Source organism: Lactuca saligna, chromosome 1 (genome assembly GCF_052625555.1).
Source record: "Lactuca saligna cultivar CGN05327 chromosome 1, ASM5262555v1, whole genome shotgun sequence".
NCBI lineage: Eukaryota > Viridiplantae > Streptophyta > Magnoliopsida > Asterales > Asteraceae > Lactuca > Lactuca saligna.
Window position 1 is genome coordinate 15,478,063 of NC_136417.1, and position 6,807 is coordinate 15,484,869.

Consider the following 6,807-nt stretch of genomic DNA (forward strand, 5'->3'; position numbering starts at 1 on the left):
GCCAACGCCCTAGCCAACGACGAAGCAAATAGGAACAAAGCCTCTGAATAAAGTGGAAAGGGAAGCAGTGTATATAGAAGTAATAGTAACGTTGCAAGGGCATGCACCTACAAAGAATTCATAAATTACAAACCCAAATCTTTCTACGACAATGAAGGAGTTATAGGAATGACCCTCTGGATTGAGAAAATAGAATCATTATTCCATATCAGTTCTTGTGAGGAATATATCCAGGGCCGGTCCATAGGTTTTTGCTACCCTGGGCCAAAAGGCTTAACAATGCCCCTATATATACATCACAACTATATAATGAAAATTCATAAAACAAAAATAAATACATCTTTTTATTTGTAAAATCATATTTATACAAACTAAAAAGCATATTCAGACTAAAAACCACAAATGTTAATTGTTCTATACAACTTTATTGCTATTTAAGGATCAAAAAACCTGGCTATGCCTCATCATAGAAGTAAGCATGGAGTGCTTACCCTCCTACGATCTTCAAATGTACAAATTTGGTCAAGATCAAAATATCAAATTTGAAGGAAGGCATTGAACTATCAAAACATAAACATTTTGTCCCTGAAATGGAGGTTAATAAAAGTCATTATTCTAACTTCCTTTCCCTTGAAGGACAACAAATAGAATGCAATATCAAATAGATGGCTCATGTTTTTGAAATGAGTATAAGAATGACAATATGAGGGTTTATATAACATAATTGCAATTATCAGACTCATCCATCCACAATAATTGTCAAAGATATACTATAAAAACAAGGGAAGCTAGCATTTGATATTAGAAATTCAGAGTAACTCTTCCATTTTGAAGTTAAATTTTTGTAGCTAACCAACTAACACGTTGTTGTGGATTTAATACGATAAATTTCAAGATTGAAATCATCAATTTACAAAGTGTAATACATTAAATATTAATCTGGATCAATGAAGAAAGTTATTAAGATGTTAAAAATTATCATTTGAAAGGAAATATATAGAGTACCTTTGGTAATATATTTGGGTTTTTTAAAAACATGTTGTTGAAAAATCTCAAACTATAAACCAACCAAAGATCGCAGCAGGCCCTATTCAAAACTTTGAGCTAATCATACGCTTATACTTTTGTTTCAAAATAACCATTAAAGAATATAAGGGAGATGATAGACGGTAACAAAAACCCCAATCACAAAAACAATGAAGGTATAGATTTAGCTACTGAGTTAGAAATCGAGTCATAAACACTTTGGAGACGATGAATGAGAAATTTGAAAGCTGAATATCAGATTTAGAGAGAAATTGCTTATTACTTCTTATACTTGAGGCGTTGAGTTCTACGATCGAACACCAAATGGGCGTGGTTCTAGGTGTCGAATATTGATTGACGTTTCATTTTTCTATGCGACGTTGATAATCACCGATCTCTTCAGTTGCTTCACACACACTGCCCTTCTCACCACAGAAATTGGACTCAAAGTTTACTAGGCTAATTTTTCTAGACCAATATTATGTATACTATAGATGAATGGACTAAATTTATGCCCCTAAAATTTTGCTACCCTGGGTTTCAGCCCAGCTCGCCCATGTAATGGGTCGGCCCTGAATATATCATGTAAGTTTTCCACATAAACCTTTATGGACGCACTCCTTACCTAGTGGAACGACGATACAAAGACGATTGGGTATTGACTCAGCTTATGTTACAACTTTGGAAGGACTAAATCTGATGCTCATAGAAAAATAATTCCCTAGAGATGAAATACAAAAACTAGAGCAAGAACTATGGACCTTAATCATGAAAGGGATGAAAATTTTAACCTACACATTCCAATTTGATAATCTTGCAATCCTATGTCCGGGTTTTGTAACCCCGAAGAACAAGTAGCTCAATACGTACAAGAAATGGTTACGTCTTCCAAACCCAACACATATAACCATGCCAAGAAATTGGCCATCAGGCTAACAAACCAGTTATTCTGTCAAGAAACTTTCATCAAGAAAGAGGATGCCACAAAAGATGAGGGTAACAAGTAGAAATACGATGGTAGTTCCATGGGAACCTCAAGCCAATTATCTGGAAAGAACTAAGAAAACAATAAATCTTTTAGTACATCAACTACTCCACAAAAGAAGTACTTGGGGTAAAACCAAAGTATAAAAAATTGAACCGTCATCATCAGGGCGAAGGCTTCATCTACGGCAAGTCCACATTTTGAAGGTCTAATATGATCAAATCTCAAAAGAAGTACACCTAGAACGGAGGTTACAATATATGTATATATATACACACACACACGAAGGGATTTAGGTAAACAAACAAAAATAAAACCCTTAAGTTTGCATGCAAGATAAATAGGATCTATATTTTCTCTATTGAACCTATAACTAAGAACATCAAAAAGAAATCTGCAAACCCTAGGCTGTTTTCGAAAATTACAAATTAGAGTTTTAGGGTTTCATACCTTTTAGTTGTTATAGCAAACAACTAGAATTCATATTTGTTGATCTCTTAGAAGCAAGCACCACAAGTGTCGTGCCTCCAATGGAATTACACCCAAGCTAACAAGAAAATGATTTTAGAGAGATGAGAGGGGAGAGAAACAATTTTCATCAAAGGCTTGTAAAGGGAATGGATATGAAAAAAAGGCTAGGAGGTTCCTTATATAGTTGAGAAAACTCGTTACCAAAGCTAGGGTTTAAGGGAAAAGTCGTATATTCCATTGCTTGGTGACCAAGCAGCCCAATCCCCTTATCCAAGGGGCCTTGGATGGAATTTCCTAGGCTTGCCCTAGAGATTTTCGTCCACCTCATTCATGAGGTTCTAGAGCCCGCCTTTCTCAACTATTAGTATATAACCAAACAATTCCTATACTATTAATTAATCCGATTAATCCCAAAATTAATTGGAATTAATTTATTCTTAATTGTTAATTAAATAATATGATTTCTAATTAATGTATTATTTTCATAACACATTAATAAACCATTTATTTAATTTATTACTCACATAATAAATTAATTTATCTTTCTCTAAAAATCATCATGTCCAATTGCTAGGTTTGAGGGAAACCCAAAAGGACTGTCCTATTATCAATTCAAGTATATACCAATTTTGGTTATGGTCTTAGACACCTAATCCAACAATCTCCCACTTGGATCTGTCTATAACTATAATTTCTAGTATAACTTCTGAATCAATCAGCAAATTGTAGCTTCCAAAAGCTACTGCCAAACTCTGACCCACTCAGTTACGTGTCCAAAGATAAGTGATCATATAATCCTCCATTCAGCTGGATATGATTCGGATATGAAACATGGAATAGAATCAATCTCATAGTCAAATAATTTGTTTCCTGATTTTTGATTTGTGATGATATAGGTCTTTTAATTGAACACATCAATGTAGTCCTGGATGGGCCTAACACTCTAAGTCAACACCAAATCACCGAGGGGCCCAAATATATCGCTTTTCCCTTTAGTGAAAAGGAATTAATAAACTTTGAATCAAATGCTTGCTTATTTTACTCATCAAATCATGCATGACAATACGTTTTATAACATCGAGTTACTAATGCGTTTACACATTACCAATGTACAATTGACTTGTAAATTACAACTCATATATATATATATATATATATATATATATATATATATGTTTGAAGATCATAATATATTATCATATCAGAATTACTCCTGATAAATTCCATGAAGTAATTCTCTGAGCGCGGGTTTATCCAATACTCAAATCTCCATTTTCTAAGTACTCACGAACATTGTAGCAATCTTATTGTAATGTGTAATCTCCATATACAATCTACAATTAATTTCATGATAGTCTTAATTCACTACTTACTTCCAAAAGTATAAGCGACTATGTAATTTTGAATAATGGAATCATTCAGAAAGTAAAACATGCAATGTGAAAACACAATAGCAGACTAATTAACTATGGTCTAAAAAATTATTGAATATATTAAAACTCTTATTATTTAATCACCATAATAACTAAGACTTTATTCATTGTATAGTTTTTTGAGTAATCAACTAACCACTTGAACAGATTGACTGGTCACTATTCCAAAGATGCTCATTTTACAATTTCAAATTCTTTGCACTGTCTAAAATGTATTAGAATTCCAACCTTATGTGCATTGACCTCCTGTGACTGAGCCAACTATATTACATACATTATAGAATGTCCCATTGGAACTTTGTTACTAGAAACAATTCCATGATAATGAAGGTTCAAGTTCAAGGTACACTACGTGAACACTTTTCTTGCATTAAAGTTTCTAACTCACATGTAGATTTAATAATAAACCCCAATTATGGAAACATTTCCATATTCTCATATGACCATCAATTCTAATTAAGAATCATCCTAATCTAGAATCATGTCACTATGGTCCATCCAAATAAATACCATACTTCTAATTGTCCACAAGCAACTAATATTTTTTAAACCATAGAATATTCTTGATAGTTGTTTAACAACTGTAGTTGCAAAAAAAAATCTAATCCTTTTTCCCCTCAATGCTTAAGGCATTTGGAAAAATCAGAATACGTGAATATTATTGTATATGTAAATCATCCTATATCGAAAGCATATGGGATTCTATTCATTATATATGATATCTGTTTAATCTCTTGCTATAATATTTTAATATATGTAATTTCCTATGTTGAACCATTTCAACATGATATTCACATATGTCTATTACTTAGTTATATACCTTCTAATCCTTTAGATTGAAAACTAAGTATGAGTGCCCTCTCCCTTAAATCTATCATAGTGAAACAATTCCCAAACTTTGAGGTTTGCAAATTGAGAACTTTGTTCCCTACGAACAATATTGTCGACATGTAATACTAGCATAACAGTTATGCTCCCAATAGCTCTACCATGTACCCATAAATAAACTAGACTTCTAGAAATCAGTACCCTTAACGTTCTTACCGAAGTACATATTTATGTTATGAGATGCTTTGATAAGTCTCCAACTAGACTTCTTAAGCTTATACACCTTCATTTTATATTATATATGTGATTGTTTAAACCCTTTCATAGCTTATAACTACTGGTCTCTGAAAGTTCAAACAATTCCTTTTTATTCCTCACAATTTGAAATATGAAAAGGGATGTCTTCATCATATTGTGAATTTGAGAATGAAATTAATACAATCAATAGCCATACTAATCCTTATCAGATCCTTTAAAATCTACTATCGAAAGTATTTCCTCATAATCATTCTTATGAGCTAGAGCGAAAACTTTGCCACCTAGATTTTATGGTGCATATGTTCCCATCCATTTGAATCTAACATTTCCAACCTACAATCATAATACAAGGTTTAGGACCAAACTAAATTCAAAATTAAGTTTCCTTTCATGGACTGAACTTCCCTTATTTAAAATTTCTTGCCCTCTGGTGGCACAAGGGCCTACTAGTGCTTCCGTGTTGTTAGCAGCTTACCTATATTGATCAATGTACTTTCATTGATCAATGTGCTTTTTTCTTTTGCAGTTAAATGAAAACAAAGAACTCATAATAATTTCCATCCCAACTGGAAAGTGCAAAGAAGTAAGAATGTCTCAATCAAACACGATTGGTTGTCAACCTCAGGTTGTGTGCTAGTGATAACTAAAAGGTTTATTATCGGTTGACTCCTGAAACTCTCAAGATCAATACGAATCCCACTAACTTCTTGACATATGAGTTTTCTCTCAAGGAACATTCCTTGATGAGATAAAACAAAAATTCAAAAGTTCTTGTTGATTTTAGACAAGAAAAATACTTCATAGAATAGGTCTCAGTTTATCCTTTGTTTATCGATTAACGAAAGCATCACAACTCTAATTATATATGTGCTAGAGTATGAAGCATTTTAACTCCACATCTTTCAGAGTGTTTTAAACCTTCGTAGTTTGATAAAGAGTTTCAAGATACAATTTGTAGTTACTAGAGTATGACTCAAAAACTTGATTGGAATAAAGTATGATTCATCTAAGATCAAACCATTTCGAACAAAGTTCAATTCTTTTTCTTAGTCATAAAATTGTAATAAAATTTTCTTCAAGGATCTATTGCAATATAAAACCACAATCACTAAGATGATCATAAAGCATAATACTAAAGCATTCCCCTTTCTTCTCAGATTAGAGAATCTTTTATCCTTTTACCTAATAGATTCTTGTTATTCATTCTGCTATTCTTTGAATCTTTTCAAAGTATCAAAATTACGCTTAATCTTATAAAGACAACCATATTTGATGAAGCATTAGTAGTAAATCATGAAGAATAGATTTATCGTCCTTTGTGGTGGATATGAATATTCCATATCAACATGTACTAGATCCATTAGACTTTCACTTGACTCACATAAAAATATAATCAATGAATTTGTCATAATTTTCCAATGAACAAGATTCTCATATACATTGCAACTTGTATAACACCATTTATCTGTCCAGTTGGTGATGATATTTCATTTCACTTGGTCAATTATGACAATACCACAAGCGATATGTAACACACATAAAATTCATGCAAAACTTAAACTTTTCCAAACCATTTAAAATCATTTAACAATACAAAGTTTTTTTTTTCAAAATAATAATTATCAGAGTACCCCAGCATCAAATAATAAAATTATAATAGCAAGAGGAGCGGTACGATCATGCTTTCGCCTTCCCGTGATCACCAGAAGTACCTGAAACAATAAACTGAAACTGTAAGCCCGCAACCTTAGTAAGATTCCCACAATATACCAACTCCATTCAAATATAACCATATCAAAGACAAAT